We start from the raw sequence: 12,006 nt of genomic DNA on the forward strand, positions 1-12,006 counted from the left end.
TTTTTATGGGGTAAATGGGTAAAAACCTAAGTGCCTTTATCATCTCAATAAATCAACTCAAAGGTGTGGTCTTGACATGCATAATCGAAGCAAGTTCTAGAATAAAAAATCAATGTTGACACACTCATAACCAATAAAATCAGTGAGCAAGAAAGATATATGCTCTAAAAGGCTCAAAATCTCACGAAAATTATGGGTATTTGATGTCAATCCTGTAAATTCAAAACTTCAAGATAATACCCCAATTCAGGGAAACAACCTAGCAATTTTAATTCTCAAAAGTAAACTTTTCATGCTTGATTCTCTAATGCCTTTAAAGTTTAAACAATCAATGCACAATTCCCTATGATTAAATTCAAAACATAAAAATTATAAATAAATCAGAATTTACTCTAATAATAGTCTGGGGAAATTAATTGAGAATGAGATAAAAATTCAGGGATTTTCTAAGAATCATATAAATAACCTCCCCACACTTAGGATGCACATTGTCCTCAATGTACGAAGATAGATAATAATAATATAAGCATAGTATCAGAAGAGAGGGAGAGAAACGAAACTGCCCTAAATTTGGATATAATCCTTGAAAGAGTGGAACGGATTTAAAGACATTGGAGGTGATGTGTATGTGACATGTAGACAGAGGTGAAGGTGGTGGTAGAAGTTGGGTTCCACAATCACAGCGCCCAGCGAAGAAGTTATCGTGGTGGTCGGTGTCATGGTGGCTATGGTCGTGGTCGGGCAGGACATGGAAATCGTGGAGGATTGTTTGTCTATTCTTGAGAAGCACCAATCGACTGAACCTTTTGAAACTGTGATGCTATTAGTAATGGTTTAGGGAGTTATATGGATAGGGTTTTTATGGTTAGTAATAATGAAATAATTAGATAAAAGAAAATTCAAATTATACTAATAAAAGTCTTTTAAATAAAGTAAAAAAGAAACACAAAAATTAAAATAAAATAAAAAAAGAAACAAATTGAAAATAAAAGGACTCAAAAGTCCTCATCGACAGTTGGATAGTGAGGTGGTGGTGCTGGAGGCGATATGTGAAAATGCTAGCAAATTTGTTGTAGAGTCGCCTCGATGCTGTCGAATCGCTGAGTGCAATATTGCTCAAAGCAATTAAGGTGGTCAGAAACTTCAAACATTGAAGCAGCCGCATGAACTGGTGACTCGGTGGTGGCTGAGAAGGTGGGTCCTCCTGAAATGCAGGGATATCGTCAGGAATATCCTCGGCGTCGTCCTTATCAGTAGCTCATGCAAGTCAGTATTGAGGAGGATCGAACCCACGACGACGCTCTATCATCCTCATATGGAGCATACTTTGGATGCCCTATGGTGACATCTGGCCAATGAGTGTGAGCGATGAGGATTGTGCCGATGTGTTTAGAAGCCCAAAGTATTGAGCTAGTTGAGTCACGTACGGGCCGATGCTAATAACTCCCTTTCGGTGTCACTCGGTTTAGTGGCAGAAAGCAAGGGCGATAATGTAAGCGAGATAAAAAACATACCCTTGCCTCATGCTCCATAGGAAGTATGCATCGTGAGTGTAAACGACGTTGGTTCTCTCTCATCTCCCTGTTACTATGTGTGCCAGAATAGCATGGAGATATTGCAGAGCTGGAGCTAGAGCCGATGCCTTTGAGTGGCTGGGGTCATTGATGCCTATAGCAGGCATGAGGGTTTCCCAACACGATGAAGGTGCATAATGGTTGTGGCGGTGGAGGTGGGGAAAATTGTTGGCTTCTATAAAATTGTCTGTATAGAATCCCAAGGCAGCTCCAAATTCTGGGACACTCAACTGCCGTACTAGACCGCCAAGGAGGAATTGGACTATTCCTGGGTCGTCGTACTTCGCCACAACTGTTTGCAACTGAAACGTCGAGCATAATTCCAAAGTGAACTCTAGATACGTCGGCTCGATGATATCAAAGAAGTGGTCCCACAGAGGGGTGGTGAGGAGGGCCCGAACCAAATCAGCTAGGTGTGTAACACCCTAATACCCGTGTCTAATATTAATTTAAGTAATTACAACAATAATAGCACGTTTCTATGAGTAACTTCTATAGTAAGCACATACTAAAACAAGGGTAAAAATGTAAGGTGATTTTTCTCCTCTTGACCGAATATACATACATAATGTATCTCGAATGCTTAACATGTTAGTTCAAGCATAACATAATCACAATCATATCACAATATGGATTCATATGTCAAGTTGATTTTACTTTAAGATTTATAATTAAACCATTATCACATCCATACATAGAACTTTAGCCATATTCACATGGCCTTATATATAGACAATACTATCAAAATAGCAACCTCCCAAAATATTATGCTATACATGCCATAATGTCTATTTGAGTTTTAAACAAAGATACCAAAATGGGGTTGTCAAAAGATGTGATGACTTCGTAACGAATCCAAGCTTTCCTTGACAAGGTGATCTATACAAAACCAATAAACACACCAAGTGAGTTATTAACTCAATAAGTCCTAAGAAATTTTAAAAAGAATGTAATGATCCAATTATCTTAACAAAAATTTAAAATTTCAATCCAATATTAGCCAAATTCAAACAGGATATCACAAGGAAATCTTATGTCACATATGTACATTATGAATTTGGTACATACTTACCTGAATTCACTATGTACTCCTACACCATTTAATCGCAAATTGAAAGGACCATGGTAAATATCATATGCATATCGTTGGCTTATATATATAAATGACAAACAATGTCCAATTAATCAAATAAAGCACAAACCAAGCCGCTCCATCTATAAATCAATCTCTAATCCATTTAGATTCATTTATCATTAATTTATATCTTTGTTCAATTATATACTAATTGAGCCGATTACCTTTCTCTTCTTTCTCTCTTCCCGAGCATTATCTATTAATATACAGATATAGATTAAGTCCCATGTCTAATATCCATGCACATTTCATTACTCCCAGTTTAAAGTTTTAAACTTTTTCATTTGCACAAGCAATTCTCTACGATCGATATCGCACACTTAGTGCTTGATTTAAAGGTCCGCACACATAGTGCTCTTACTCATTCGCACACATAGTGTCGTGTTTCCTCATACACATAGTGCTATATAATCTCGCACACATAGTGCCATGTAGTTTTTTTTTTGCACACATAGTGCCGCATAACCTTGCACACATAGTGCTGAAATTTCTTATCTATAGCTACCACTATGTCATAGATAGGTTGATAAATCTCACATTCGTTTTTCACAAATTTATACATACCATGATTTCTTATCCAACCTATTTTATGTGCAATATTAACTGTAACTTAAATTACGTAGGAACTTACCTTTTTAGTTCGATGAACAACTCCGATCAGCTACTCAACCGCTTTCGCTTTTCCTTTGGCTGAACTTGGCTCCCTTTGATTTTGAGCTCCAACTAATTGAGCTCCAACTAAGCAAATAAAATAATTCAATCATCGTAGCCCCAATTTATATTCATTCCTCATAGACACACACATATATTCGGTATTCCATCTAATATTAACCATAGCCGAAATCCTATCATACAATTAAAACCCTTGTTTAAATTATTATTCACTAAAATACTATGGCCGAATCCCTCAATTAGCTAACATAGCCTCTTGTATTCAATCTAATCACGTATATACAACCTAAATCCCTCTTTTAACACATAATTCACTATCTTGGAACTCATTTTCTAACTAATTTAACTTACTCCAAAGCCGAATGCTATTTGAGCATTAAGCTCATGTTCTTTTCATTATTAAGCAAGTATTATAACTCAACTAACATCCATTTTCAATTTGAAACATCAACATTCAAAATTAAACACGAAAATTCATAGCCGAATATATATATATATATACTTTATCCCAAACTCATAAATTCATCCATTCTAAGCTCAATTTTCCAATTAAACAAGTACTACTAATATTAAGCATTGTTTCACAATTTATCTTAAATTACCGAATGGACTCATGCTGCTAATTCATATACTTAACTTCATTAGCCGACTACTCAAGCTCCTTTGAGCCACATATAGTAATTTAGTTTGTTCATAATCAATTAGAAACATTTCTCCTTACAAATTATCAAAACATACACAATGTAACCCATTGAGCTCATGACCAAATGCTTCATGCATCACAACCACAAAATCATACACATGGGTCATGTTAGGAGCTTCAAAACCAATTTAAATTTGTCAAAATCCAAAGAAAAACATATGAAATCATACCTTAATTCCTAACACAAGATGGCCGAATGCCTTAGATGTTCTTTCTTCAATTTCTTGTTTAGTTTCGGCAAAAGGGGAGACAAAAATGAGAAACTTTGTTTTTATCACCCTTTTTCTATTATTAATTCATGGTTTTCTAATATAAAACTATTTAATATTATTTCACTAATATAAAATACACAAAATGCCAAATTTTTTATCATCATTACCATCTACTATAATCATAGTGGTCCATTTGACATGCAAGTCCTCTATGATGCTATCCATATACAATTTGGCCACTTCAACTTTTACCTATCACATTTTTATGGTTTCTCAACTAAGTCCTTTCAAGTAAAATTCCCATTCATAAGACTAAATTAAAACATCAAATTTTCACACATGCACTATCACACATAGAAGTTATGTAAATAAATTTTAAATAAATTTTATGACTCGGTTTTGTGGTCACGAAACCACATTCCGACTAGGGTCAAATTAGGGCTGTCACAAGGTGAACCTGCTCTAATGCGGCCCAATCGATGCAATGGCCCACACCAAGGGTTCAGGCACGTAGAATATGAAATAATTCTTCTTGGGGCCCTGGTGGAAATTGGAGGAATGGATGTCGTATCTCAGTGGTGGGACCCGAGGAAGATGTCGCTTCTTTCTGTTTCTTAGAGGCGGGAACTGCAGTTTTCTTTTCTTTTACATTCGTCATGATATCTACAAATAAAAAACTGTAAGTTATCAATAAAATAATCCCCAAATCTACAAGCAAAAATCTGAGTAGTCTAAAATAATAAATTGCTCTTAAACTAATATGGACAACTACTCAAGCATGCCAAAAACAAGTAGTGACGCTGCATATGAATCAAAAGGGCCAAAGATATAATGATAAATAAAAGATGGAAAATAGTGCTGAATATAAACAAATTTGAACTAAAAGACAAATCAAGTTATAATTAAAAATAGAGATACCAGAAATAATGATTAAGAATAAAAATGACTAGGAACTAACATAGACTAATTATATTAGGCATGAAAGCATTATATAGATAAGGAAACAATTAAACAGAGACTGAGATGCAAATGAGATATAGAAAGTAAATAATGATAATACCAATCATGGGGAGGAATACTAATCATGGGAAGGGTAGAACAGGAATAAATGAAAACCAAAGAAAACACAAAAGACCAAAAATAACTAATAAAGGTGATAAGTAAATGTAGCAATATGCATAAGTAAAACTCTATCATCAGTAAAATTGAAGATCACTAAACAGAAATAAGAATCATAACCATGGAAATCATCAGCAGTGGAAATAATAACCAAGAATGAATAAAATAAAGAAAGTAAAAGGAAGGAAGATAATGGAGATAAAAGGAGCGACAAATGACTGACGGACGGCGGTGCTGCTTGCGCGCCCGGAGTGGGTTGGTTGATAGGGGTAGCGCGTGAACTGAGGGGGAGAGAGTGAGGGAGAAGGGGAAAGGAGAGGGGGAAAGTGGCAGGTTAGAGAAGGTGGAGGAATAGTGAAGGGTGAATAGTTTGTTTTTCTTATAGTAATGGGAGAAAATTAGGGTTATGGGAGAGAAATAAAAGGGGCCACGGTCGTGTGGCGCAAGCTCATCTGGTATGCTTCTAGCTCGTGTTTTTCGTGAAATCTTAGTCAGTGTCGCACACAGTCCTTTCGACACGCCCGTGTCTCCAGGCAGTGTGGTGCACAGGCCACGTTGTACGGGCGTGTGCACATTCGTTTGCTTCTTCCACGCCCGTGTTCATGACATGTGCTTATGGTCTGATGATCTAAGTCTATATTGTACATGGCCGCATTGCACGACCATGTGGTGATTCATTCTTTTCTTCCACACTCGTGGTAGGTCCAACATGCTCGTGTCTGCTAATCAGGATTGCGCACGGCCTCCAGGCACAGCCGTGGCATCAGCCCGTGTTCGATTCTGACTTGTTGAATGTTTCGATCTTTGAGCAAGCTCCCACACGGCCTCGTGCGCGCCCATGTTATTGACCATGTGGTGTCCACGGCTACCTCGTACGGCCATGGTGATTTAGCGTATGTCGTGTCTCTGCTGATTTATTTAGGAAATTAGAGTGCAGTTTCACCATGGTCTGCGACACGCCTGTGTCTCTTAGCCATGTGGTGCACACGGCCGTGTCGCACGGCCGTGGCTATTTATTGTAACCCGTGTGTCATCCTGTCTTAGGAAAAATGGTTGTCCTGTTTTAGCACGGCCATAGACATGTTCGTGTCTCCTACCCGTGGCGATCCCACGACCTAGAGCATGCCCGTGTGCTAGGTCGTGTGTGCCAAGAATACCTACAGTTAGATTATAAAACAAATGGAAAAACAAACTAAAGCTACTTAGTGAGGTTAGTGCTCAGGTTGCCTCTCGAAAAGCACTTATTTTGAGTCTAAGCTCGACTTCACCTTGTGGGTATGTTTAGGCAGGTTCGCGGAGCCATAGCTCCTCTTCATTATCTTTAAAATCCTCACCATTATAAAGTTTAAGATGATGTCCATTTACTTTGAAAGTGCCTTGGGTTGGGTGACTTACCTTTACTGTACCATATGGAAAGACGGTTTGAACTATGAAATGACCTGACCATCATGATTTAAGCTTCTCAGGAAACAATTTGAGCCTTGAGTTGTATAACAGGATAAGATCTCCAACTTTAAATTTCTTATGTTGATTTAAATGAGCATTATGGTGGCGCTTCGTTGCTTCATTGTATAATCGTGAGTTCTCATAGGCATTTGCTCGCCATTCATCTAACTCGTTTAGCTGTATCAATCTCTTTTCACCTGCGAGTTCGGGATCAAAGTTCAAAAATTTTATAGCCCAGAATGCTTTATGTTCTAGCTCAAATGGTAAATGATAACTTTTCCTATAAACAAGTCTTTAAGGAGATGTTCTTATGGGGGTCTTAAAAGCAGTTCTATAGGCCCATAAAGTATCATCTATTTTCTTCGCCCAATCCTTCCTATTTGACTCTACAGTCTTTCTAGGATACTTTTAAGCTCTCGGTTAGCGACTTCGACTTGTCCACTAGTTTGAGGATGGTAAGGGGTAGCAGTTCTGTGGTAAATGCCATATTTCTTAAGAGTTTTATCAAATTAAGTATTACAAAAATGGGTACCCCTATCACTGATAATTGCTTTAGGTGTTCCAAATTGAGAAAATAGTTTCTTAAGGAACTTCAGCACCACTCTAACATCATTAGTAGGTAAGGCTTGGGCTTCCACCCATTTAGACATATAATCAACAGCTACTAATATGTATTTATTCCCAAACGAGCTAGGGAATGGACCCATGAAATCAATACCCCATACATCAAATATTTCACATGAAAGCATGTACGTTTGGGGCATTTCGTCACGTTTAGAGATATTAACTGTTCTTTGGCATTTATCACAAGTAGCAACATACCTTTTGGTGTCCTTGAATAGTGTGGGCCAGTAAAAACCTGATTTGAGTGTTTTATGTGCGGTCCTAGTTCCACTGTAATGTCCTCCAATTGGTCCTGAGTGGCAATGTTCCAAAATTTTAATTATTTCTATCTTTGTAACGCATCTTCAAATTACTTGATCTGCACATATACGAAATAGAAAAGGTTCTTCCCAAAAATAGTTTTTCACATCAGTAAAAAATCGCTTCTTTTGCTGATGTGTCAACCCTTTTGATGTAACTTTAGCAGCTAAATAATTCACAATATCTACAAACCAAGGTTCCTCAGAATCAGAAATAGCAAAGAGTTGTTCTTCCGGGAATGAGTCATTTATCTCTTGTTTGTCAAGTTCCTTGAGATGTGGGTTTTCTAATCTAGATAGATGATCTGCTGCAAGATTTTCGGCTCCTTTCTTATCTTGAATGTCTAAATCAACTTCCTGCAACAATAATATCCATCTTATTAGTCGAGGTTTTGCATCTCCTTTAGTTAGGAGGTATCGAAGAGCTGAATGGTCAGTGTAAACGACAACTTTAGATAATATTAAATAAGGTCTAAATTTATCGAATGCAAAAACCACAGCCAATAATTCTTTCTCAGTCGTCGTATAATTTTCTTGTACAGCTTTCAAAGTTTTGCTAGCATAATAGATCGGTTGAAAGTGCTTGTATTTCCGCTGTCCAAGAACCGGACCTACTGCAAAATCACTCGTATCACACATTAGTTCAAAGGGTAAATTCCAATCAGGTGTAACTACAATTGGGGCATTATTAATTTATCCTTAAAAGTATTAAACACTTCTAAACATTCCTGACTGAAATCGAAAGGTACTTATTTCTCTAGTAAATTCATTAAAGGCTTAGCTATTTTAGAAAAGTTTTTAATAAATCTTCTATAAAATCCAGCATGACTTAAAAAGCTTCGAATAGCCTTAACTGAATTAGGGGGAGGTAGTTTCTCAATAGTTTCAACTTTTGCTTATCAACCTCGATTCCCTTGCTAGAAATTTTGTGGCCTAACACAATCCCCTCACGAATCATGAAGTGACATTTTTCCCAATTCAGTACAAGGTTTGTTTCCTCACATCTCATTAGAAATTGTTTTAAATTTTTAAAGAAAAGATGGAAAGATTTACTAAATACCGAGAAGTCATCCATAAATACCTCCATAATGTCTTCTACGAGTTCATCAAAAACAGCCAGCATGCATCGCTGAAAAGTAGAAGGAGTATTACATAATCCAAAAGGTATTCGTCGATAAGCAAACGTACTGTATGGACATGTAAATGTCATTTTCGCTTGGTCCTCAGGACCTATTGGGATTTGGAAATAATCAAAGAGTCCATCTAAGAAACAATAATACATATGCCCATATAATCTTTCCAACATTTGATTAATGGATAGTAAGGGAAAATGATCTTTTCTTGTAGCATCGTTTAATTTCCTATAGTCAATGTAAACTCTCCATCCCGTGATTGTTCGTGTTGGGATCAGTTCATTCTTCTCATTAGCCACAACAGTCATGCCTCCTTTCTTAGGTACAACCTGCACAGGGCTCACCCAAGAACTGTTAGAGATAGGATAAATAATTCCAACATCTAGAAGTTTAATTATCTCAACTTTTACGACTTCTTTCATGTTAGGATTCAATCATCTTTGAGATTGCACACAGGTTTGTATTCATCTTCTATTAAAATTTTATGTTTGTAAAAAGAGGGACTGATCCCTCTTATGTCAGAAATCTTCCAAGCTATGACTCTTTTGTGCTCCTTCAACACTTGGAGTAACTCGTCCTCTTTGGTTGGCTGTAAATCTGAAGCAATAATCACTGGTAATTTGGAATTATTTCCAAGAAATGCATATTCTAAGTGATTTGTTAGTTGCTTTAATTCCAATTTAGGAGGTTATTCAACAGAGAGTTTTAATTTTAATTTATTGTTTGCCTCAATACCCTCACAGCTCTTTTGTCTCAATGAAGGCTCATTAGAATTTAATTTAGCTTTTGCCTTACCTATCGCAGAATCATCATTATTTACCTCCTCTCCTTAAGCAAGACATAGTTCCAACGTGTCCTTATGTATGATTTCCTGTAAAGAATCTTGAGTAGCATGATCAATAGAGTCAATAAAATAACATGAGTCATCCTGTTCCCTAGAAAATCTCATGGCATCATATATTTTAAAAATAATCTCTTCGTCACCTACCCTAAGCACAAGTTCACCATCACCCACATCAATAATAGCCCTAGCAGTGGCTAAAAATGGGTGACCTAATATTAAAGGCACCTCAACGTCCTCATCTATGTCAAGCACAACAAAATCAATAGGGAATATGAATTTATCTACTTTTACAAGTACATCCTCTATAATACCCCTAGGATATTTAACAAATCTGTCAACTAGTTGAATACTCATCCTCGTAGGTTTTGGTTCCCCAAGGCCAAGTTGCTTGAACATTTTGTAGGGCATTAGATTAATGCTAGCGCTTAAATCAGCTAGTGCCTTCTCAATATTTAAACTACCAATTAAGCAGGGAATAGTAAAACTTCCTGGATCATTCAGTTTGGTTGGCAATTTATTTTGGAGTATGGCTGAGCACTCTTCATTGAGTTCCATTGTAGACAATTCTTCAAACTTCCTTTTATTTGTTAGAAGCTCCTTCAAAAGTTTTGCATATGTAGGCATCTGCGAGATAGCTTCAACAAAAGGTAAGTTAATATGTAACTGTTTAAAAAGTTCAAAAAAATTTACTGAATTGTGCATCCCTGTGGTCATTTTTCAACTTTGCTAGGTATGAGATTGGTGGTTTATATTCCCTTAACACCGATTTTTCATTGTTTTCGGGTTTTGCCTCCTCATCTTCTTTTCTGCTACCTTCTGGTGGCAGCTTCTTTTCAAATTCAGCTAACACCTTCCCACTCCTTAATGTAACTGCTTTCACATGCTCTTTTGGATTGGGTTCGGTGTTACTAGGTAGGCTCCCCGGTGGTCTCTTTGAAATCATCTTAGCCAGCTATCCTATCTGATTCTCGAGCCCTTAAATTGATGCTTGCTGATTTTTAAGTGCAGTTTCAGTGTTCTGAAAATAAGTCTTCGCTACTGAAATAAACTTTGTCATCATCTCCTCAAGGTTCGACTTTTTCTCTTGCTGGTAAGGTTGTTGTTGGAAGCCTGGAGGGGGTGGTGGTCTCTGATTGCCTTGGCCTCCCCATGAGAAATTTGGGTGGTTCCTCCAACCTGCGTTATAAGTGTTACTATAAGGATTATTTTGAGTCCGAGGATTATTACCCATATAATTCATTTGCTCGTTCTCCATGTTACGGCTGTATGATGGATATTCTAAATTGCTCGTTCCACCTCCACTCGCATCGCACTGCATTACTGGATGAACCTGTGTAGAACCAAGTAAACCATAAATTTTTGTATTCAAAAGTTCTACCTGATTGGAAAGCATAGTAACTGAATCGACGTTAAAAATACCGGCTACTTTCGTTGGCTTTGTCATCATGACTTGCCATTGATGATTGTTTAGTGACATCTCTTCTATGAACTCATAAGCTTCTTCAAGTGTCTTATTATTGATGGTTCCACCGGCAGCTGCGTCGATTATTTGTCTAGTCGAGGGATTCAAACCGTTGTTGAAAGTTTGAACTTGTAGCCAAAGAGGCAACCCATGATGAGGGCACCTTCTCAATAGATCCTTGTATCTCTCCCATGCATCATAAAGTGTTTCTAAATCCATCTGTATAAAAGAAGAGATGTCATTCCTTAATTTAGCTGCTTTAGCCGGCAGAAAATATTTAAGCAAAAATTTTTCAGTCATTTGTTCCCAAGTGGTGATTGACCCTCGTGGTAATGAGTTCAACCACTGTTTAGCCTTATTCCTTAATGAAAAGGGAAACAACCGAAGGCGAATGTCATCATCAGGAACACCACTAATCTTAAAGGTGTCGCAGAATTCCAGGAAATTTGCTGAATGAGTGTTTGGATTCTCGTCCTGCAAACCATCAAACTAAACAAACTGTTGTATCATTTGAATCATGTTAGGTTTCAGTTCAAAATTATTTGTAGCAACAGCAGGTCTAACTATACTTGATTCAGTTCCTGTTAGAGTAAGTTTAGCATAATCATACATAATACGAGGAGCAGGATTTTGATTTACTGGATTTGCAGCAACCACAGGAGGTAGCGGATTATTCTGATTTTCAGCCATCTCCTCGGTATTAATGTGAATATCGCCCTCTCGCTCTTTCTCTATGTATTGTAGGCTTCGCCTTATTTCTCTTCGATTTCTGCGAGCTGTGCT

General features: G+C 37.2%; 1 non-coding gene across 1 annotated transcript; it reads left to right on the top strand.

Moving 5' to 3' along the window:
- The first annotated feature begins 11,368 nt into the window (after positions 1-11,368).
- Positions 11,369-11,475, top strand: LOC128291368 (small nucleolar RNA R71). The gene has a single exon (XR_008281143.1). It is a non-coding gene; the product is annotated as a small nucleolar RNA R71 (small nucleolar RNA).
- Positions 11,476-12,006: the final 531 nt, after the last annotated feature.

The sequence above is a fragment of the Gossypium arboreum genome, chromosome 3 (assembly GCF_025698485.1).
Source record: "Gossypium arboreum isolate Shixiya-1 chromosome 3, ASM2569848v2, whole genome shotgun sequence".
NCBI classification, from domain to species: domain Eukaryota; kingdom Viridiplantae; phylum Streptophyta; class Magnoliopsida; order Malvales; family Malvaceae; genus Gossypium; species Gossypium arboreum.